At 37.7% G+C, this 25,238-nt stretch overlaps 1 pseudogene; it reads left to right on the plus strand.

The window, feature by feature from the left end:
* The first annotated feature begins 22,146 nt into the window (after nucleotides 1–22,146).
* Nucleotides 22,147–24,653, plus strand: LOC134221828 (WD and tetratricopeptide repeats protein 1-like; annotated as a pseudogene).
* Nucleotides 24,654–25,238: the final 585 nt, after the last annotated feature.

Raw genomic sequence — 25,238 nt, forward strand, 5'->3', positions numbered from 1 at the left:
CAGCTCATGTGTTATGCCGCAGCTCTGGTAGATGGTATGATTACCTCTAAACGTTCGCACCATTGATCCCTTCCAACAAACCTACTGCAGCGCTACGATGCCGAATCCACGGTCCTTAAGCACATCGGCGAGTATGCGTGTGCTCCCGATGAAGTTGAGAGATTTGCAGTTCCACGAACCGAGTTTCCAATCGCTAGTCCCTTTTCGTCGCAGTGGTCTTCGCCGATGGTTCCGGTCCGTACTCTCTTGTTGATTGTTCGTTGCTTATGATTTTTAAAGGCTGGCTTGCAGGGCCTGACACCAAACCCCTAAATTTCCGGAGGACCATTCCTCCTTATTTCCGGTGGACCATGGTGCACAGTTTCACTTTAGAGTCCTCGCTGGCACTCGGACGATGATCAGCCGCCCCTAACATGGAGAACAGACGCTGTTGTGAGCCGATCCTGACATGGAGAACAGACGCTCAATAAGATTTGCACCTCCGGAGAGGAGCAAACCCCCCTTCCCTGTCAGCATACGACCATAGTTCCCACCGGGGTTGGTTACCCGATCTTCCCTAAGGTTGCTCGTATCCCGGCCAGCACCGCGGGGAGGTAGGGATAGGAGTTGCTGGGTAAGAGGCTAAGGACCGCGAGATGGGGTCTGGCACCAGCTGGTGGGATGTAATTTTCAAAGGCGATTTAAAGCACTGTGCGCATGGATTGCAATAGAAATTGTTTGACGTTTATCGCTCATTCGTCCTAGAACCAACATAAAAAATCATGAATAATACAATTGATTTCCAATGATGCTGTGATTGCTTCAAAACGCTGTGTCTGTGTCAACTTGTCTTCTCCATGTTACTAAATGTGGATAAGTGTGTAATCTAAGATTCAAGAATCTTCTTCGAATTATCTATAAATGAAATTCGATATGAGTATATTTCTGAAAGTTTTTAAGCATTTCCATGATTACTTAATGCATAAAGATCTTGATTTTTTGAAACTTGAAATTTTGAAACTCTTTAGATGTGGAATAAATTCCAATGAAATTTTGTCATAATCAATATAAGTATTTATGCAATTCCAAAATGTATGCTATGTGCTGAAATAGTTAAGTACCGATGAACACAAATTTGGAATCCTAAAGTGTTTTTATGAGACATAAATTCCATGAGTCATAAAATTATGAGTCATAAATCAAATTCCAGAATAACATAGGGTTTTTGTAGTTACTGACGTTAGGAAGAGGCTTTATTATGGTTTTCTGAATAGGTGAGATTTCTCTGCAAACATCAAAGAGATTTATGAAGCAACCAAATCGATCTGATTTGTGCTGCAAAAGAAATGTTTTCTGATACGAACTGGTTTCTAAATCTTTTTTTTTTATCCTGAAAAACAAATTCTAACTAAAGCAGGCACAAAAGAGTTTTCCGATGATCCTTATGAAATCGCCAAAAAATTAAATGGAACAAGATCTTTTGAGGATTATAAAAATATTTCTTCAATACAATCTCTGTTGTGAGTGCGAAGGTTGCCTAAGTTTTGTCCTAATACTTTCAATGGAATGCGTTGTTGATTTTTCTGTCATTGTAACAAAGATTCTTAAGTTTTATAATTTTATATCTTTCTGTGCCAGAATTATATAGCGAGAGCAAAAAGCTCCATAGGAATTTGATCAACTGTTTTGTGGCATACCTTGCGATTAACTCGAAGATTTTCGAAAAAATGGTCGTTCGAAATTTCATTGACCGGATTTGTGTACATGTGCTCATTTTGATGTAGTTGCTTCAGTCTTTTTTGAAGCGGATGGTAGTTTAATAGAACAGAAATATTTATATCTTAACACAATTATGTTTTTATGTTTCTGCGACCAGGATACTAGTCAAACAAATGCAGAACAAATTTATTAGCTAGCAACTGAATTAGAAGCGGCATTCATTTAGCTTAAAAATCGAGAAAATGTTCCTGGGGTCCAACTTAAATATTTCGATGCTTTGCTGAACAAATGGTCATAGATGTGATAACGCAACAAAAAATATGTTTATAGAATTCATAATCAAAATTAAGAAATATGTAGGAAATATGTAAATGAAATAAAAATTGACTAAGTTGGAATTACTTTTCTAAATTTTCTGGGGGTGGGTGCACAAGAGATCTGGAAATAGGCCCCCTGGCCCCCCCTTATTTACGCCAATGCTTGTTATAAAGTTTCTATAATAAAGGTAATATAAGATTCAATGGGATTAATACTATTGTACAAAATTATAATAATACATAAAAAGAACTATAAACTGCTTTGTAACTTTCTTGAAATTATATATAAAGAAAAGGGGATGTGGTGATCTATAATACATATCAATATATCGTGTGGTATGGGAGTTGAAGGTATGCGTGCACCCATTGATCCGCTTGGGTTTCAGTCTTCTATGAACTGCATCATGATTCATTCTTGTGAGTAGACTCGACTTAATCGGACGTTATCACACACACTTTCATGCTCTGTCACGGGACAAATATTGTTTGAGATTTTTGAAGCATGCCATACATTCTTCGCATTTCTATAGATATTGAAAGGGGCAGATATGTAAACATCGCGTGACAGCTCTCATTGAAAATGAAAAATTGCAGTATTGGATAAGATACATATCGGCAATGGATATTATGACACATTCCAGCGTAACGCGACACCATGAGGAGTCGACTTTCAGTGAGAAATTAGGTCCGCATTCGAAAATTAACTTCGGGGACATATGATTAAACAGGTTTAAAATTATCCTCACTAAATTTCCTTTCTGATGGTATATTAATTTTAAGATTTTTCGCTTTGAATATGATTAATATAACGCGCTGCATTTCGTAACGCGACACCATCGCTGAAATGCACTTTTTTGCAATTGGCAATGCAAGTGCGTTTTTTAGCTCTGGTATAAGGTTTGGAATCTCGGTTTATTCCAAGCATTTCTCGTATACATTAATAGAAATGAGGATGTGAATTCAAATTACGGATAAAAACGGATATTATATGAAAAATTGCTGGATTGATTTAAAACCCGCCGCGTTACGCTGATCAACAAACAGTGTTCTGCAAATGGTGTCGCGTTACGCGAACGTGTTTATCGTTGATGGAGTACATAATTTCAGTCGATCTTGATGCGGCATGCTTTTATGTGGAATATTATCACATTATCTATCGTTAAATTTTGTTCGAGTTAGTGGTCGCGATCTGGAGTTTCGGCTATTAAGGTTTTAGGGACTAATCGGCCCGAATTCGGTACTGAACCAAAACCATTCACGTCACATATTCAGTTTTCAAAACGAAATCAATGCTAATGGGTTCACTGATTTTTAAATAAGTCACACCCAGGTATGATCAGGATCGGTTTTTCAATTCGCGGTCAGATGATCGATCCCCCTAGAAGTGAGTTGTATTTTTACATTGAAAAGTTCTATGTTGCTTTTTTCTGCGTTAACAATTTTGAAAGGTGATGATGACCCAAGCAAATCAGAAATGTTGAAGATGCACCTTTCTGTCGTTTTTTACTCTACGTTTCTACTGGAACGTGGTCTGTTTTCAACTTTTTATTTATACCCTTTCAAAGACATTGGTGTATGTTTCATGCTTCAACAAATGTTCATTACAAGAGAGTGCACTACTTGCGTGCATTTTAAATCTTTACGCTCTAGAGTCAATACTTTGAGTAAAATGAGAATTGCCGATACCTCCCATTTAAATTACACGGTCTGTCACGTGGGACGTGTCAGATTCGACAATTCTCGAGTCATTCAAGACGCATAATTGACACAATTGTTGTATATTCAAGTTCAAAGTGAAATTCATTTGAATGTCTAATATAATATGTCTTTATTAAGGACATTCCTCAAGGAATCCAAAATTAAATGCACTCGCGTTTACAAGGGCACCCCACTCAACAATAAAGCAACGCACAACTGCCATGTCCGTGAAATGGTAGAAGGAAACCGTGTTCAGGAGCAAATTGTTCGTTACGTATACTCATGAGTACCTGATGATGTTGAGTGCGAAGATGTGCGAGAGATGTTTAAAAAAGCCTCACAATCTATTCAAACAAAAAAAAAATTGAGCCCTAGTTTTACGGGGGTTATTTATGGACGACCCCTATGAGTTCTACGAAACAACCAAATTTGCAATTTTAATTTTTCGTAACATTTCTTATATGGCAACTCATTTTTGCCTTTCTCGTATACAAAGTATACGTAAAGGCTATATGTTCGCTCCAAAAACGAACTTTTTATAGGAAGCGCGGAGACCCATAGTGTTATATACCGATCGACTCAGCTCGACGAATTGGAGTGATGTCTGTGTGTGTGTATGTGTGTGTGTATGTGTGTGTGTATGTGTGTGTGCAAGTGTGTGTGTATGTGTGTGTGTGCGCAAAAAGTCTAGCTCATTTTTTGGGCACTTATCCTCAGCCGATTTGCTCGCAATAAGTTGCATTCGACGCAGAATCCTGTCCCATTGTTTCCTATTGAAAATTGACCCGATCGGGCTATGGGCTTAGAAGTTATGGCCAAAATACTTTTTTTCATAAAAATGCACATTAAAAAGTCTAGCTCACTTTTTGGGAACTTATTTTCAACCGATTTGCTCGCAACAAGTTGCATTCGACGCAGAATACTGTCCCATTGTTTCCTATTGAAAACTGACCCGATCGGACTATGGGCTTAGAAGTTATGGCCAAAATACTTTTTTTCATAAAAAAGCACATTAAAAAGTCTAGCTCACTTTTTGGGCACTTATTTCCCACCGATTTGCTTGCAACAAGTTGCAATCGACGCAAAAACCTGTCTTATTATTTCCTATTGAAAACTGACCTGATCGGACTATGGGCTTAGAAGTTATGGCCAAAATACTTTTTTTAATAAAAAAGCACATTAAAAAGTCTAGCTCACTTTTTGGGCACTTATTCTCAATGATTTGCTCGCAACAAGTTGCATTCGACGCAGAATACTGTCCCATTGTTTCCTATTGAAAACTGACCCGATCGGACTATGGGCTTAGAAGTTATGATCAAAATACATTTTTTCATAAAAAAGCACATCAAAAAGTCTAGTTCACTTTTTGGGCACTTGTTTTCAACCGATTTGCTTGCAACAAGTTGCAATCGACGCAAAATCCTGTCCCATTATTTCCAATTGAAAACTTACCTGATCGGACTATGGGCTTAGAAGTTATGGCCAAAATACTTTTTTTCATAAAAATGCACATTAAAAAGTCTAGCTTACTTTTTGGGCACTTATTCTCAACCGATTTGCTCGCAACAAGTTGCATTCGACGCAGAATACTGTCCCATTGTTTCCTATTGAAAACTGACCCGATCGGACTATGGGCTTAGAAGTTATGACCAAAATACATTTTTTCATAAAAAAGCACATCAAAAAGTCTAGCTCACTTTTTGGGCACTTATTTTCAACCGATTTGCTCGCAACAAGTTGCAATCGACGCAAAAACCTGTCTCATTATTTCCTATTGAAAACTGACCTGAGCGGACTATGGGCTTAGAAGTTATGACCAAAATACTTTTTTCATAAAAAAGCACATCAAAAAGTCTAGTTCACTTTTTGGGCACTTATTTTCAACCGATTTGCTCGCAACAAGTTGCAATCGACGCAAAATCCTGTCCCATTATTTCCTATTGAAAACTGACCTGATCGGACTATGGGCTTAGGAGTTATGGCCAAAATACTTTTTTCCATAAAAAAGCACATTAAAAAGTCTAGCTCACTTTTTGGGAACTTATTCTCAACCGATTTGCTCGTAACAAGTTGCACTCGACGCAGAATACTGTCCCATTGTTTCCTATTGAAAACTGACCCGATCGGACTATGGGCTTAGAAGTTATGACCAAAATACATTTTTTCATAAAAAAGCACATCAAAAAGTCTAGCTCACTTTTTGGGCACTTATTTTCAACCGATTTGCTCGTAACAAGTTGCATTCGATGCAGTATTCTGTCCCATTGTTTCCTATTGAAAATTGACCCGATCAGACTATGGGCTTAGAAGTTATGGCCAAAATACTTTTTTTCATATAAAAGCACATTAAAAAGTCTAGCTCACTTTTTGGGCACTTATTCTAAACCGATTTGCTCGTAACATGTTGCAATCGACGCAAAATCCTTTTCCATTATTTCCTATTGAGAACTGACCCGATCGGACTATGGGCTTAGAAGTTATGGCCAAAATACTTTTTTTCATATAAAAGCACATTAAAAAGTCTAGCTCACTTTTTGGGCACTTATTCTAGACCGATTTGCTCGTAACAAGTTGCAATCGACGCAAAATCCTGTCCCATTGTTTCCTATTGAAAATTGACCCGATCAGACTATGGGCTTAGAAGTTATGGCCAAAATACTTTTTTTCATATAAAAGCACATTAAAAAGTCTAGCTCACTTTTTGGGCACTTATCCTAAATCGATTTGCTCGTAACAAGTTGCAATCGACGCAAAATCCTGTCCCATTATTTCCTATTGAAAACTGACCCGATCGGACTATGGGCTTAGAAGTTTTGGCCAAAATACTTTTTTTCATATAAAAGCACATTAAAAAGTCTAGCTCACTTTTTGGGAACTTATTCTCAAATGATTTGCTCGCAACAAGTTGCACTCGACGCAGAATACTTTCCCATTGTTTCCTATTGAAAACTGACTCGATCGGACTATGGGCTTAGAAGTTATGACCAAAATACATTTTTTCATAAAAAAGCACATCAAAAAATCTAGCTCACTTTTTGGGCACTTATTTTCAACCGTTTTGCTCGCAACGGGTTGCGTTCGACGCAAAATCCTGTCCCATTATTTCCAATTGAAAACTGACCTGATCGGACTATGGGCTTAGAAGTTATGGCCAAAATTCTTTTTTTCATAAAAAAGCACATTAAAAAGTCTAGCTCACTTTTTGGGCACTTATTCTAAACCGATTTGCTCGTAACATGTTGCAATCGACGCAAAATCCTGTCCCATTATTTCCTATTGAGAACTGACCCGATTGGACCATGGGCTTAGAAGTTATGGCCAAAATACTTTTTTTCATGAAAAATCACATTGAAAAGTCTATCTCACTTTTTGGGCACTTATTCTCAACCGATTTGCTCGCAACAAATTGAATTCGACGCAGAATCCTGTCCCATTGTTTCCAATTGAAAACTGACCCGATCGGACTATGGGCTTAGAAGTTAAGGCCAAAATACTTTTTTCCATAGAAAAAAAGCACATTAAAAAGTCTAGCTAACTTTTTGGGCATTTATTTTCAACCGATTTGCTCGCAACAAGTTGCATTCGATGCAGAATCCTGTCACATTGTTTCTTATTGAAAATTGACCCGATCGGACTATGGGCTTAGAAGTTATGGCCAAAAAAAAATCGTGTAAAAGCACATTAAAAAGTCTAGCTCACTTTCTGGGCACTTATTCTCAATTTGCTCGCAACAAGTTGCATTAGACGCAGAATCCTTTTCCATTGTTTCTTATTGAAAATTGACCCGATCGGACTATGGGCTTAGAAGTTATGGCTACGGCAACAAATACTTTTTTTTTTTTTCATAAAAATCATATTAAAAAATCTAGCTCACTTTTTGGGAATTTATTCTCAACTGATTTGCTCGCAACAGTTGCATTCGACGCAGAATCCTGTCCCATTGTTTCCTATTGAAAATTAACCCGATCGGACTATGGGCTTAGAAGTTATGACCAAAATTCTTTTTGCCTTTCTTGTATACAAAGTATACTTAAAGGCTATATGTTTTCTCCAAAAACGAACTTTTTATAGGAGGCCCGTAGACTCATAGTGTTATATACCGCCCAGTCAACATTTTGATACGTATTGCAAATGATATAGGTTACCATATGCCTACAATGAATCATGTATATAATGCACAAAACCGCCATATACCTACTAAAGTGGAGGCCATATACGTACTGAACAATGACTTGCTTGAGTTTTCGTAAGCATTAATACGATCTGGTGAACAGTAAACATAAAAAAATATAACAAGCCCCGTCTCGAACATTAGACCTCTGGATCTAAAGTCCGATACCCTACCATCGGTGCTACTAAGCAACTCTTGAGAGGCAGAACTATTTTGACAATCACAATGTAGATGAAAGTTTAGTACTGACATGAGCTTTGATATTACAAATTACGATACATACTACATTTATACGATTTAAGTACGTCGTTGTTACATGTATAAACGTGACTTGAATCGCATAAGAAAACTGTATACATTTATTCCGATAATGTTCATGCATAACAACGATTACGCAGCATTCCAAATGATTCTGTGCACATATTTACGATTTTGAAACGTCAACAATAGCAAAGTTTTATTTCACCGTGTTTACCTTCGAAATTGTTTTATTTAGTTGTATTTCAAGTTCTTACACGCATTTTTGGCATTGAAACGGAACGGTAATCAGCAGCGCAATAGCACTTTATGGATATATCGGCGTTTAAGCATATCGAAAGGAATGAAGTAAGTAAAAATGAATTAATTTGTCGATAAGATTCAGTGGGCTTCGGTAGGCGTACAGGAGTAAGTAGCTATATACGTGAAACGCTCATCAATATACGATTTGTATAACAATGCGCGTCCGTATAAACGATATTTCCGATTCAATCCGATCAAACCGATATTGTTTATTTTGATTTATGACTTTCTCGAAATGAATCGTAAATATTCCAAGTTCAGGTATTAGATACGATAGTTATAATATTTTGGCCACCTTTATTAGTGCTTCAATACGATTTTGATACTAAATAGCATCATATGCGATGAAATTTGTCTTTTCATATACGATCTGTGGTTGGCTGGGCGATCGACTCAGCTCGACGAATTAAAGTGATGTCTGTGTGTGTATGTGTGTGCGCAAAATAATCTCACTGATTTTTCAGGCACTTATCCTTAACCATTTAATTTCTTAGGCATTTATCCTCAACCGATTTGCTCGCAACAAGTTGCATTTGACGCGGAATCTTGTCCCATTGTTTCGTATCGAAAACCAGCCCAGTCGGACTATGGGCTTCGGAGTTATGGCCAGTTTTTACAAGAAAAATTCTTTTCCTCTATTTAGGCACTTACTCTCGGCTGATTTACTCGCAACATTCGACGCAGAATCATGTCCCATTGTTTCTTATTAAAAATTGGCCGGATCGGACTATGGGCTCAGAAGTTTTTTTCATACCAAAAGTGCGAAGAAATTACTCACTCACAAGAAACGAGAAAGGCACTATCACTGCTAGGTGGATTAATCTGGGTTTTTTTAGTATGAACAGTTACCAAATGTCACACCCCGTTTGCACCCCCTATTTTGTTACGCTATTCATGTACAAACCCTAACATACAAAATAGAAACTTTTTTCATTTTATGATCCATTGTGATACTGTATACATAAACCGAAAGCCGTATATCCCTCATTCCAGAAGCACACTGAATTTGCGTAACGCGACACCATATGTTTGTACCTAGTGTAACTACATAAATAATGATCCGATTTTGGATCTTAATATATGAAAAGAAAGCTTTTAACGAGTTCTAAGAGAATCCAAAATATTACTTTTCCAATGTGTGTACTTTTTGTATAGTATCAATAATACGACTATTTTCGTAACGCGACACCATTTCAATGTCACTGTTTTAAAAATATAAATATTTCATGAAAACAAAAATGTTCGAAACAATATCTGTGGTAACGGATGAAAAGTGATCCAACTCTCATACAATAGTCTTGACTTGTACCACCTACGAATTCGTGCGAAATGCTCAATGCTAATGCTAATGCTAAAACAAAAATGTTCGAAACAATACAATTGGTACAAAAAAATGTCATTATCAGCCCTACTTTATCATGTATTCATTAACACATTTGAACCCAAATAGGCGCGATGGAGCACATTTGTAAAAAAAAGATTACGAAGTCTTTTTCTCATGCTAAAAGTCTACTACTTTGATTGGATGTTAAACTATGTTCCTAAACCAATTTTCAGTGGAAAAATGTTTTTTCTTATAATTCAATATATATGTTTTCGTGTCCTATTGATACTGGACCCTAATTTTCAGTTTGAAATGTTGGTCCTTTGGCGTAGAAGTACGTGGAATGTGTCTTATACATATTACACTAGAGTGATTCAAATTTTGACTTTTTCGCTCCCCTGTGCTTAAACGATTGTTTTTGCTAGTTTAATAGTCCTCTCAAATTTTTAGCTGATTTGGATGTAATTTGGTTGTGCACGTGCCGTTTGAAGGTTATATGAAAATTACTATGAGAATTGCCACTTATGTAAAGGATCGTTTCGTGAAGCAGCCCAGAATCTATTTGAATATATTTAACACATCGCCATCATAGAATAGATCCTAAGCCGAAAGCCAGTTGTTGTTGCGAAGCAATCTGACTTTTGTGAGCAAAATTACAAAGAAAACAGAAAGGCTCATTATTGATATTGATGTTATTCTTTTACGTGTTAAATTGAATTTCCCACAATTCAGTATTTCCTTAATAACTTTTGTTGCCAGCATCAAATCGTTTAGCAACAACGACGATATTTTTCCTTGTTAAATTTCCTATGTTGCTAACGTATTCATACATGTTTAGAGTTTAATGGGCAATGATGGGGAACGGTTTTTCACAAAAGTTAGTTTTATAGTAATTTTCATACAAGTTTCAAACTGCTTGTGCTCAGTCAAATTACATCCAAATTAGCTAGGACGATTATTAAAATGGCAAATGCCATCGTTTAAGCATAGGGGAGCAAAAAAGTCAAAATTTGAATCACTCTAATATTACACACTGCCAAACAAGAATTCAAATAACTATAAATTATGGCACACATTTCCGTCGGTAGCAGAATCACGAGCGCACGTCAAAGAGAAAGAGAGACACTGCAGAAAATTATTCGCATGGATAGCAGCAGTAGCAGTCAAGTGAAATTTCCTCTCAATATGATAATTTTAGTAGCTACTCTGCCACTTCTTTCAGGTTTCATCTCCATCCATGCGAAAACGAATACGTTTTTACAGCTTTTCCTTATAGCATCTCCCTCCGACGCGCCTCTTGTGATTCTGCTACGGACGGCAATTTCGTGGCGTCGCAAACGGTTAATTTGCACTTTGAACAAAATTCTTCACACAAAAACCTTTCCTTGTATAAAATGCTGGTCCTGAGAAGAACCGAATAGTTTACGCCACAGGATTGGGACCATCCACGACATTTCAAATGAAATGCCACGCGTGCGAGGACCATTAGCCCCGATTTGTTTGAGTGCAATTATTGTGTTACTGTAACACTCACCATAGGGGCTTGGCTACAGGGTTAACTTTATTGATTACTAGCAGACCCGACAAACTTCATATCGCCTATAATGGATTTATTCTCCGCTTAGTTCTCGAGTTATCCCCCTTTTCAAAGGAAGGATGGGTCACGAACCATCTTAAGAACCTTCCACGCCCCCAAAAACCTCTGCATACAAATTTTCACGCCGATCGGTTCATTAGTTTCGGAGTCTCTAAGGTTCAGACAGACAGAAATTCATTTTATGTATATAGAAGAAGACAAGAAAGCAGCTACTCCGCGCGCGCGAGCTATTTCGTTCGAGATGCCGCGAATAGCAAAACTACCGTCGGTGGAATTCCTGCTGAAAATTTAATTCCCACCGACGGTTTGGGTCGTGCGGTCGACGTCGTCGTCGTCGTCAGCATCAGCAGAGCTCAGATTTAATTTTCTTGGCTGAAGTACTAACGATTGGCTACCATCAGTGAGAGCAAGAGCAATGATTGGATAAAATGTAAATATTCGCATAATCAGAGCGTTTTAATGTACATTTCACAACACTGGTAGCAGTCAAGTGAAATCTCCAAAATTGTAATGTTCAGTTGTTGACTTCGACTGTAGTGTTAATTTTTGAGAGCTTTCGGCTATGCAGTCTGGTTTATTAGATAGAAGAAATTTTTAAATTTTATCCAACGTTTCTACATCGGGTTCAGTCTTCTTCAGGGAAATTTCTTTGATTGCTTCTTGTTAAGTGTTATGGGTGTTCTGTAACGGTCAAATTGATTTTTGGTCGGTATGCATCTTATAGGATTGATTATTATCACAATAGTTTTGTCACATATAAAAAACATTCACTATGACTATACGGTTATGGGAACTGCAGTTCTTCTGAAAGCTTTAATGATTTTTTTCTTTGAAGAAGACATTGAACCCGAAGTCGAAACGTTGGACAAAACTTTAAAATTTGTTCTAATAAACCAGACTGCAGAGCCGAAAAATCTCCAAAATTGTAAATTTAGTAGGTAGGGTAAAGGATGCATTTTGGACCACCCGTACAAGGGCTCTTATTTTGGACCACCAAGAGGAATTTGCACTCAGTGGTCCAAAATATGAGCAGATCCAGACCCATGCAAGAAAATTTCACTGCAGTACCGCCGACCGCCGACGATAGCCACTCGATAGTTTACCGCTTAACCGCCACAAATGCAGAAACCATTCTCTTCGATGCTACTCACCGTGGATCATCGTACAGAAATGACGCGCGAATCATGCGCCTTCTTATACCCGGAGAAAATGAAACGGTAGATCATAAGGCCATAGGGCCCGGAACTCACATCATTCTGATGTCCGTGTTGGGAATGCATGAATGGAATTGGTTGGTTTTGATATTTTTACTGGGTAGGACAAGAAATGAAATTTTAAATAGTTTATCGTAAATAATCAAAAGTTTCAATAATGTTGATAAATTGCTAAAGAGTTTCGGAGTCGATTGATATATAAATCTCGAAAATCTATCAAAAGATAAAGGCTCTATTATCGTTCAAAATCTTACATGATTCCGTGACGGTCCCCAATTCTACTAGAAGTTACGCATTGCTTCATAGTTTTCAATGCCATTCTCCAGTTCAGAACTCTAGAATTTTTTGTGCAGTTTTGATGTACTGCAAAGGTTATGGTCCGTGAAAAGAGTGAACTGATTGCCATGAAGAAATGCGTTGAAATTGTTCACCCCATACGATGGCAAGTGCTTCTTTTTCAATGGTGCTGTAGTTGATTTCACTTTTGGTTAGAGTTCTTGAAAGCGATTGGTCTTTCCACATTTTCTTGAATTTGGGATAAGAAGCGCCAATAGCATTACTAGCGTCTGTTGTTAGAATAAAGGGCAATTTAAAGTTCACGCATGATTTGGTTGACGCAATGTTTTTCAATTTTTCAAAGAAGTTTGGTAATCAGTGTCATCTGTTAACAGTCTGATTCTTTTTAAAAACTTTGTCAGGTTTAGTGAGCTTTGAATAATCTTTGACGAACCGTCTGTAATATCCTGATAACCAAAATTGCAATTTGTTTTGGTGTTTGAGGAAGTTTCCAATCTAAAATCTTTGTATTTTTCTGGATCAGGCTTAATACGCTCCTCAGAGATAACGTGACAGAAATTTAGTTTCTCTGCGCATGAACTCGCATTTATCCAATTGGATTTTCAAATTGAATGATGTAGTCTATTAATTTTTAAAGATTTTCCAAGTGGGTTTTCAAGTCTTTTCCGATAATTATAATGTCATCTAGATATAGAAACAGATAGTTCCTATGTATTGCAAAGTATGTTATTCATTGCCCGCTGAAAAGTGGCGGTGCATTCTTTAAGCCAAACGGCATCCTAGTAAATTCAAAAGACCTAAACTGGTGGAAAATGCTGTTTAGGTTGGTGTGTCTGGATCCATTTCAATCTGGTGGAAACCTGATTTCAGATCTAATGTGGTAAAGTAGATGGACTTTCCTAGGCTGTCTAATATTTCCTCAATTTGTGATAAAATTTATCACTAATCGTTTTATCATTCAGCTTTCTGAGTCGATGACGACTCTAATTTTCTGTTTTCCGAGGCATCTTTCTTCTTTGGGACTACCCAAATAGGAGATGAGTATGGACTAGTACTATGACGAATTATACCATTATCCAAAAGTTCCTGTATCTGTTTTCGACGTCTTTTTTGTAAGCATGTGGATATCGATAAGATTTGTATAGACGGGGCATTATCAGTGAGCGATTTGAGTTTATAATAGATGTTGCAGTCAATTTTCCTTTGGTTTCAAAAGTACGCTTTGATTTTTCAGAATCGTTTCGAAGAGTCTATCCTTTTCAAGTGGTGATAAGTGTTCGGTACGTATTATTTTAGATAGTGTGTCTTTGTCAATTGAAGACATGGTTCTAAATCAAGGTGTTATCGTTTCAAAATTATTTACTTTAAGGTCAAAATATCCGTTCACTAATGGATCAACTGAGTTTTTTGTTACTATTTTAACTGGATTTTTGTTGGTGGAATTATAAAGTCCTGGTTCAATTACTATCGATCTGTGCAGTTTCTGAAGGTAGGGACAATCCAATCTCCATCTTTTGAGTATTAATTTCGAGGTGTGTGAATATAATCTTCTAGGGGAAATACTTGTCAAACGTATCTTTTGGTTATTGATGATAAGATTTCCTTATTGTAATCGATTGTAGCTTTACATTTTGCCAAAATTCAGAACCGATAATACCATCGAATAATCATGAAAGTTCAATTCAGTATGTTTGTGGGGTAACGTTTCTGTCAATTAGGTTTGCCTTTCTTATTAATTCTGTGGTTTCCTGAAATATTCTTTATTCTGGTGTCTTTCGTCGTGGTTATGTTTGTGATTATACGGGACGTATACTTTTTATTGGCCTGTATCTATTAAAAGTCTAATGGTCTGTCCTGTTTGTGAGTTTTACTGGTCAAGTAAGGTAGGTAGTTCAAGTTTCTCTCTTTTTGCTGAGTCCAGCAAAAATTTGGTCAATTTTTCGTCTTCTGATTCTGATTCTGAGGATTTATCTGGTTCCGATTTCAGTGTTATATAATTGTTTCCTATTAGTCATTTGATCTTGTTGAACCTATATCCATAGGTTGAGTTGATTCTTATTTTCAAATTTTCTGTCTTGCCTGTCTTGTCTTTCGGTCTGTTCTTTTTCTCATCGTTTCTGAGTTCTTATGTTTCTGTCTATTTCTTGTTGAAGTTGTTCCATTAAAGGGTTGCCTCTTTCGATCTAAATTTACAAACAAAAGCATAGGCTGCCTCCATTATCCTCTGGGCAAGCGGCCTGAGCGCAACAAGTACGGCTCTTTCAACCCGGCAAGAAATGCGGCTAGGGCATCTTCCTCAATAAATGCGTTGATCGCATCCCAGTTATCCTTGTACTTCTGTTTCTGTTAGCCAAAGTTTTGATATTTTGCGTAATCTCTTACACCTTGAATAGTATTTATGGATGGACATGGTGTCCATCATTTTTGCCAAAGTTGGCTCTTGAAATGTTAGTTCTTGCCTGTCGCCAAGAGCGTTGAGGAAATTTCTTGAATTTCCTCGAATGTCTGAGGTTTCCGCAAGACAAATTATGTCTTTAGCTTTGCCTTCTATTTGTGTATTACAGCAGATACATAGATGGCAAACTGATTTGTGTTACTAGGGTTTAAAATTTCTAAAGTGTTTTCGACGTTGTGAGCGCCAGTCAACTGCTTTCGGCTACCATCGAATTTTGGGATGATTTAATTGGATCGGAAGCTTAAAAGTCTTCCATCGTTCCTCTATTTTGTTGCGGAGTTGCAGCAGTTTGGCTGGTTCAATGATAATGAGTTAATAGCCAGTTGTTGCTGATCTTGCGTTCCATTAACTGTTGCATCATTTGAGTAAGGTTACTCATCTGGGCGGAAATCTGTTCCATCGTAATGTTTTCTAAAGTTAGAGAGCAGATATCTGGGTCTCTTCAACTGGGATATGAGAGAATTCACCAGAATCTAAACTGGAAGCTTCTGAGTCTGAGCTATCGTGTAATTTTAATTTGTACCTTTTTGAGCAGCGCTGAGTTCTTTTAACGCTGATCTTGGCATCAAATTAAACCACTGAAAACCACAGTCGAATGCGTATGTAAGGGGACAAAGAAAATCTGCTTGTGAAGAGTCAAGGAGCCCACTAAAAGTGTTGATTCGCTTCTCTTCTTCTGCCAGAAGCCCACGTAAAGTGTTGATTCGCTTCTCTTAGTTTGCCTATCTGGTGATACAAACTAACGACGTGAATGTTTATAAAAATATCACACACTGATGCCCGCTTTGCGGTTGAGTTGCACTGAATGAGGATAATTAAATAAAATTACTCACGATTTTATGCTGTCGTTGTGCGTAGTCGGCTGGACGGTGTTGGTTCCGGTTCACCTGGGGATCTCAAGTCCTAAGCGGTTCACTTTTGATGATAAAGCTTCTGGTGCTTCGGATGTTTCAAGTATTTTGAATACTTTCACGGAATCACTTCAATCACGGTTATTAATCGTAACTATTCCACTTTTTATCACAAATCACCCAGCCAGTTCCATGGCTGCGCAATTATAAGTCTACAGACTGTTTATTATAAAAAATAACTTTATTCACCTTTTATTACATTAATATGGTTTCACCTTAAGATCTAATTGTAACTAACACTTCCTACTCTGAATAAAGACTAACTGTCCGTTTTCTGATCGAACCTCATTTATTAATTAAACGTCTACGCGCAATACCTGGCCACGCAGGTCGAACTCCTCCAAAACTGCTGACTACACTTGGTAACAACGGTGACTTGGTGGCGTGGTGACTCGGTGGCGCGATGATGTCTTAGCAAGGGCGGTTATGCTGACCTTGCTGGTTGATCGGAAAGGTTCACGCGTAACTATATATTTGTAAGCGTTTATTATTGCATAATCACCACTATAAACAAAAACCTATGTGCGTGTTAGCTTATGCCTACGAAAACGATTATTATTTTACAATCCGGTAGTCATATTCCACGATTTCTGATACATATTCGTGAGCCTATTCCCATACGACTTCATCATCGATATTTAGTTTCCCTTCTACGGCCGCACGAAGCTGTTTCTATCGACAATGCTTTGCCTGAAAATGCAATTAAAATGTTGTAAAGGGCAGCTTAGTTCAAATACTTTCTATGATCAAATACAGCATGTAGTAATTTTGAACAGATTAAGCGAAAAAATGGAATCGTATAGAATACTTACAAAAAGTGGAGGTAAAGTTTTTTTCATTTTCTTGGTTCTCACGTGTTTGTTTCGACAGCGATATATCACGATAGAAGTTATCACGTTTGGTGATGGGTTTGCGAAATTGGTAAATTCAAACCACGATAACGGTGGCAAACTTAATCGCCGAGTTTCAAAATGTATAAACGTCATATTTATTAACGAGATATCAGTAAAATATACTTTACGACTTGTTCCAATTTATCACCGAGAGGAAAATTGTCGATAGTGTATAGGACATTAATTGCGTTCCCTCGATTTTTGCGCTTACTGAGTAGCCATAAAAGTAATCGGAAAATCTTGATATCGAGTACAATCGGGATTCGGTTGCCTAAAAAAGAATCATTACTATTTTTCTAGTTATCGTTTTTGAGTATAAAAATCAATTGAATTTTTATGGAATCATTTGAAATATTGTACGGTTATTAGGGTAAAATGCCCAATAGTGGACCCCCTAGTAGCGGAATTTTGCTCTTCCTGTCATAAGCCTTAGAACTTTCCAACATATTAACTCTGCTTGATATCTATAAACAAGCTTTGCGTCCCCTCTTCACGATACATACATAAAACACCCAAATCGACGTTATTCGTTAAAATTAATATAAAGTCTAACGAAGTCGCTATAGTAGACCTCATAATCTAGGAAATTGCTTCCTATAGTCGACACTTCATTTGATTTTCATGTCCCGTTTCGGACGTTCTTCTTCCATTATGGACCCCCAATTCCTATAATGGACACTCTCGTGTTTATTTTTTATAGAATGGTAAAAATCATCAATTTTATTTTCCTAGCATTTCCAATGCATGTAATCAAATCATAGGACTGTAAGGTAGGTTTCCGATAGCAAAATGTTGACATTGTGCAGTAATAATGCAAAAATGGCTGGAGGGTCCACTATTGGTTGGGGTCCACTATTGGGCACTTTACCCTATGTGATGAATGATATTTACGATAACCTTTACAATATTTTGATTTTGGATTATACATTGAATGTATCAGTATCGTTACCATTCAAAAACATCAACTTTTGCTTATATTTTTGTAGAGCAATTTTACAATGAATCATTAGTTTATTCTGCCTTTTGTTTCTAGTGATTATTACGATTATGATTATATTCAATAAAGACTTTAAATCAAGGGGTGTCTCACAGCTATCGAAGGCAGCAAATTTCAATCGAAATTAAGTCGATTTGTATTGATTTTTATGAGACGGTTATTTAATCAAATTTAAACACTTCTGCGACACTGAACTGTAATTTTCATCCAAGCAAACGTGGATTTTACATGTTACCAATGACATCAATTGCGTTGTTTATTATTCTATCAACAATTAAGTTTGAGCATGATATCTGAATTTACCATTATAATTTATTTAAATTAATAACAAACTGTTTTCTAATTTTAGGTTTTGGATGTTGTATTATTCAGGACGATACTAGCTTTGATGATTAATAAGAAAATCCTACTGAAATTATAAATACCAAATCTTAGCTTTTGCAACTGCGGCGGCCGTAAATTTGATATTCAGCACAATTTTCATATTCTTTGGCCTCATTGCCCATCTATATTTGGCAGCATTTTCGTATGTTAGTTCGTATGGTTTCTTCGTTTCCGAGAATATCCGTGACTGATATTCCCTGACGTGGTTCCCGTGTAAAAAAAACTTGAATATTAGCTTCCTTTTAATTAAACTACTGTGAATTTTCTTTTTCGGATCACTCAAGGATCGGGAATCGTTCGTCTTCGGGTAAATTCGATCTGAGAGTAGTGTCATAGATAGTGTGGTGGGAGTATTCTGTCCAAGCTACGAGTCAGAGCGAGTGTTTCTGATATAATTCATGTAGTGATTTAATTTATCCACCCAGCCTGAATGTACTAGGTAATAATGCACCGGTGATTCTGTTCTGATGTATATTTAGCCCACACAATTGGGCGTAGAAGCAGATGAACTGAAAATGCAGCAACGTATCGGGGATCGGACGAAATTGCTAAAAAAAATACACAGTACATAAAGCATTACACTCTTTTGGACTTTGGGTTGCAGGTGACGACGTGTATGGTATGGCCATCAGACAAAAGTGTAGTATTCTGCAAAACAAGGTATTGCCAGTAGCACGTCACTTTCCTGCTCTTTCTATCGATACAAATTTCAACGACTCTGTACTTGGGCAGGTGTTGTCATATTTTGACAATCACTGACAGATAATAAAATCGTTGCGTTGCTAAATTCAACTTTTGAGTCTGAATAATTTCGATTTATATCGAAATAAAGTCGCTTCGGTTGCTTGGTTTTTTAGCAAATAAATTCAATTCAATCTATGTGAGACACCCCTTGCTTTAAATAGTATGATTTTTTCAATGATTCAGCAGTCAATCCAAATTAAAAGCTGTGCAATAACCTTTCAATATTATGATTATGTTATTACAATATGTATAATATTATTTCACACATCATTGTACGGGGTATATTCATTTGGGGGGTTTTCAGTTTTTAAAATAAACCAATTTGTTTATATTTTTATATTTTATTGGTTATCTCATATAGCTCCTTAACTTAATATGATTTAAGTTATTTTATTATAAATTAAATTTGTTTATTTCTCATCATTTTAAATGATCATTAAATGTTATGTTATATTCGAGACGAGCCAGTCACGGGCTGAAAGTCTTATAAATAAAGAATGTAAATGTTCTTTTACATCGAATGGTCGCGCTGCATTTCCAGAGATAAATAAAGGGCAACTGACATCCCAATGAAGTTGGAAGCTGGTTGAAAGGTTATTGATCGTGCCGACTTTGTTCTCGAGACTTGGTGTATCCATCAGAGCTCCGGAATCCTGGAACGATGTGTCGTAAAACCATTCAGTTATTAGATCTATCATATTTTAAGCATCGAATACTGTATGAAAGAATATCCATAGAAGATTCTTACCTGTATTCATATTCTTGCGGTTCCGCCGAGTCTTCTAGCACAGACGGAACATTGTTTTGAGATTTTCACTTGAAGTGGGAAACGGATGTTTCTAGGAACAAACAAAAATGGAAAATTAAACTTACTTCCCTATTGTATATTGTGCATTTAGACCAAAACTGTTTATATGACGCTGATGAACTGGCAGCAAGGCCCACTTCCGACGAGATTCACACGGAAAAATAAAATAAATATGCAGCACTGCACGGTGTTATCTGTCACAAAATCGAGCTTGTTTTGTCGCTGACAACGTCGCTGGCACAATTGAGGTTCGAAGTCGATTTACACTTCCGAACGCTCTTCCGACAATGTTTTGGTAGCTAACAAATTTTATTCTGACGTTCATGATGTCGGAAGTAAGTTCGGAAGCAAAACGTCGGAAGTCGGAATACAATTTAGTGCTGGCGACACAATATTATTTCTCACTTACATGCATTTCAGTCCCTTTAAATAAGTATTTGCATGATTTTCACTTGTAAATTTGAAAAAACTATCTAATGGCGTTCAAATGGACCCGACAAAACTGCCGTTGAGAAATGTCTTTATTACACTGAAAATAAAATTTAATCATTTCTGCCTTCGTGTGTGAATAACAACCCAAATCATATTATATATATATCATATATATCATGAATGATTTTGTTTTATTCGGATTATTTTTCATTTCCCATTCTAGTAATCATTATTGCAACATGTATAATCCGTCAACAATTTTGTATGGTCAGGTAATTAAAAATTTTAATCATGATTGTCCATGTATCACAGTTTATGATGATTAAAGTGGAATAGAAAAAATAAAGTTAACGCATATGAACAGGACGGGAAACGGCAAATTTGACAGAAAATATATGGGCTAACTGTCAAATTTTCCGTTTCCGTCGCCGTTCCGTTGTATTGCGTTTGGGGCTTAACTGTTCAGCGTACGATTTATTTCTATGCGGGTGGGATTTTGATACTTGGGTCACTTTTTAGTTGGCCTTCGCTGGTTGGGCCATGGCCCAACTGAAAAGCAACCGTACGTCAAAATTCAATGTAAACACAGAAAACGGGATTGGGCGTCACTGGACATCATTTGTGATGTTCAAGCGAAACACGTGTTCAAATGGCTGTCAGTTGATCAACAAAACGAATTCGTTAGTTTTAGTGGCCCAACCAGCGAATCGCAACTGTAAATCCCACTGAAGGTGGTAGGGGTTGAAATGGTCAATTTGAGCGTTATGTATTATGAATGAACCCCAGTTTTTCATGCGGATTGTTTCTACCCCCATCGTACGTCATCAGCGCAAAAATAATGACTGATGATGAGTGATGACAGATTCAAAGCAAAAGAAGCAAAATTTTGTTTTTCTTCATCAGTAGCAAAGCAGTGAAAAGTGGATTTTGATGTAAATTTTATTTCAATAAATAAATCCAAATTCATATAATCAAGTGTTGGAAAAACTAAAACTTGTAACCAACTAGTGAGTTATATATATTGTAGTTTGCGATGTTTTTTATTAGTTGCTTTTTCATTTGTTATTCAATGGGTGCCTATTTTGCATTAGCAAAATCTATATAATAAAAATGAGCTGATGTTCGTTTGAAACGATCTGATCGAAAGTACACAACCAATTCGCAGGTTTTATTGTTCAGTTATCTTGGCCTACGCATTGTTTTCACATAAATCTGTGCATAGATGAAAAATGTTTGAAATTCTCTAATACGCAACATTTTGGGGTCAAGTATTTCCAGAAATTGGTCTAGAATGCAGCAGTATGACCTTTCATTTTTGACTTTTATAACGAGACTAAACTGTCGCACCTGAGCAAGGCAGGGTACGATCAGCTAGTGCCTAATGAAATGTCAGCCTAGTTCAATCAAATTTATTTGAAACTCATAGCTTAGATTGATACGAATTATAGTTAATTGATTGCTCTTAACTGATAAGCGCTGAAGTAACAAAAGGACGAACTGCTCACAGATAGTCTATCAATGAGAAACAGCTGGATGGGAAATAGAATCAATTGAAATTTTATGCAAAATTCATTTTAGATTGACCAAATTGTATTAAAGTTTTGCTTCAACCTTTTCAGAAAATAGTGAATTGAAGTTCTCCGCAATGAAGCGGAAGTTTAACATCCGAACGTTACGAATGTAGGCAGATTTTGCTCGACCGAAACTACGGCGACATCGAGCATATCTCAAAATCGACTGAAACAGCCCGCAGTTATTGACAAGATCGAACTCGAGGCGGAACTGAAAGGACACAACGGCTGCGTCAACTGTTTGGAATGGAGCACAATGGACGGATCCTTGCTGCTTCCGATGATTTCCATGTCATGCTTTGGGACCCTTTCACCCACAAGCAGATTCTTGATTTGGCTACCCACATGAGGGAAACATTTTTCGGAAATTCTGCCGAAGCGGAACGACTCGATTGTGCTGACGGGCCGGTGATCAAACTGTATGTCTTCGACATCAATCGGAAATGACTTGCCCATTCGGAAGTGCCGTGCACGGGCAACGGATAAAGCGGCTGGCCACGACACGAAGCTGATAAACCTATTCTGGTCCGCGGCAGAGGACGGCAAGGTGCTGCATGACATGCGAACGGCGCACACTTGCAAGGCCAGATGCGAATGTACTGATCAACCTGAAGAATCACATTAACCAGATACGGAGGTGAAGTGCATCGCAATCAACCACACCGGCGAACAGATGGCCATCGGAGCGAACGATTGCTACGCCCGAATTTACGATCGAGAGTGCTGTCGTTGATGAAGGTAGGTTTGTAAAGCGAGGAGTAGAATCTTCAAATTTTACTTCGACCATGAACAAACTTAGGGCCAATGGCTTTTAGCATGCTTGCATAAGGGAAGTCACTTTGTAAAAAAGGTTTATTTTTCAAAATTTATTTCTACGATTGTAAAGAAATATCAAATATAAGATATTTTAGTGAAAGGCGGCTTACTGACAGCTATACTATCGAAGATAAAACAGTTACATTTATATTTTCTTAATTGTAACCCAGTTTGTGAACAGCCCTATTGGTCTAGTTTACGAAATCACTTTTATGTTTTAACCTAATCTAAAAAGATAGTTGCATCGGGAATCGAACCCGGGCCGCCCGCGTGGCAGGCGAGCATTCTACCACTGAACCACCTGATGTTGCAAAGAGTTAAAACTAGATCCAATAAGAACATACATACGTTACTAACAGTGTTTGTTTTTCAGTTCAGCACCACGGAGAGTTCAAGCCAAATGAAAGTGGAGCGGATAACGTCCCAAGAAGGTTGCGTCCAATACTATTGTCCTGGGCACCTCAGTCGCAACAAAGGCTGTCTACTCCATTTACAACCAGAAAGCCATCACCATCTTACCTTCAGTCCGGATGGTACCGAATTGCTGGTCAATATGGCTTCGGAGCAAATATATCTGTACGACCTCAATTGTCCACGGGAACCCAAGGTATGTTTCAGATTGCAACATACCTTTCAGTAAGGAATGTTTTATTTTGTTCATTTTAGTTTCTCGAGTTGCCGAAATTTACCGAACCAATCAATGGCACCAATGGAACGACGGTGAGGAACGGCGAGCGAGAAAGCACAAACTTCCACCGGAAGTCGAACACATGAAGAAGGAAGGCAATGCCAACCTGGAGAAGGAAAAGTATCTGCAGGCGATTCAGGTACACGCTGGCAATCAGGAAGGCACAGAAAAAGGACTGCTCCATGTTGTACTTGAACAGGGCGACCGCACTTATGAAAAGAAATTGGTTCGTCTTGGTTAATTTCGTGTCACAGAAGCGATTTTAATCGCATGTTCGATTGCAGGTTGGCGATGATGCAGCCGTGCGTGACTGCTCAGGCTCTACGTCTTGATCCACATTACGTGAAAGCCCACTTTCGCTTGGCACGTGCACTGCTAAAACTGGGTCAGCTTCAAGATGCCTCGGAATGCCTCGCGGAACTTATCAAACGATTTCCGTCCTACGCGAAAAACCACGGTGTACTGATGTTGGACAAAGATATCGAAGCCGAGCTCGAGAAGCAACGTCAACGGCAACGGGAACGTATACAGGAACCGATGCGGATCACTATTCGGTGAACGAGTTGGTACGATGCAGCGGAACGTAATCAATAGTTTCTTAATTATATATTGCCGTCTGATGTTTCTAGGCTTGGCGTGCCGGGCACTTGATTATGGATCGTTTCGTCGGTCATCTAAATACGAAGACTGACATCAAGGAGGCAAATTATTTTGGAGATGCAACACATCGTAGCAGGGTAAACTTCAGTTTATTGCTTTTACTATTTCCGATAAAAAATATCTCATTTGAATCCGGTTTACAGCTCGGATGACGGCAACTTCTTTATCTATCGTGACAGTGGGATTTCTCCATCTCCAAGCAGACGAAGAGAATTGTGTGCAGCCGCACCTGATGAGTGCCTGTTGGCAACGAGCGGGATGATCACGAGGTCCGCCTGTGGTCACCGCAACCGAGAAGGTCCCGGTAAACACCGGGTGGATGTCGTCGATGGCACCGTAAACGGAACCAGAACGAATGCAATCCGATCGTTCGACTCTGTACGACCAGGCATGTGCGCGCTAGTTAGCTTCTGGTGAGTGTTGCTCCTTTCCACGACATAATTCGAGTGATGCATTTCAAATTTTGATTTCTGTCTCAACAATGTGATCGAATGTAGGATTATTAAATTATTCGCAATTGCGATACGATTTTTATACAGCTGAGCAGTGGGTCAGTAACCAAACGTGTCGGAGTTGATATACCTGTTATACCCCGACTTGAACGTCTCATTATCCTATATAATTGTTAGCACCATCACGATAACACTCATACTATACCGTTGAATTGTCATCCATTAGCAGTAGATGAACCTAAATAGTAGTTGTCGTAATAATTCAATTCAATAGGCCTCCTCAGACAGAAACAGTTCAAGGGTTTTCGGTTTGCTCAAATACTCAGATCCGTTAAAAACCTATTTAAAAGTTTTGGCAATACTGTGAAAAAGAAAGAAATTATTTAGTGATTTGTACTTTTGAATGTGATCCTTTTACGATGAGTTCGTATAACATTAAAGATTGTTTTTTTAAATTATATGTTTATTTAGATTTGTCTCGTTTGAACCCTCAGTTTCGAGCAAACGTGAAATATTGTTGTGAAGATGAAGATATACTAATGAATAACGT

This window comes from Armigeres subalbatus, chromosome 3, assembly GCF_024139115.2.
Source record: "Armigeres subalbatus isolate Guangzhou_Male chromosome 3, GZ_Asu_2, whole genome shotgun sequence".
Lineage (NCBI taxonomy): Eukaryota > Metazoa > Arthropoda > Insecta > Diptera > Culicidae > Armigeres > Armigeres subalbatus.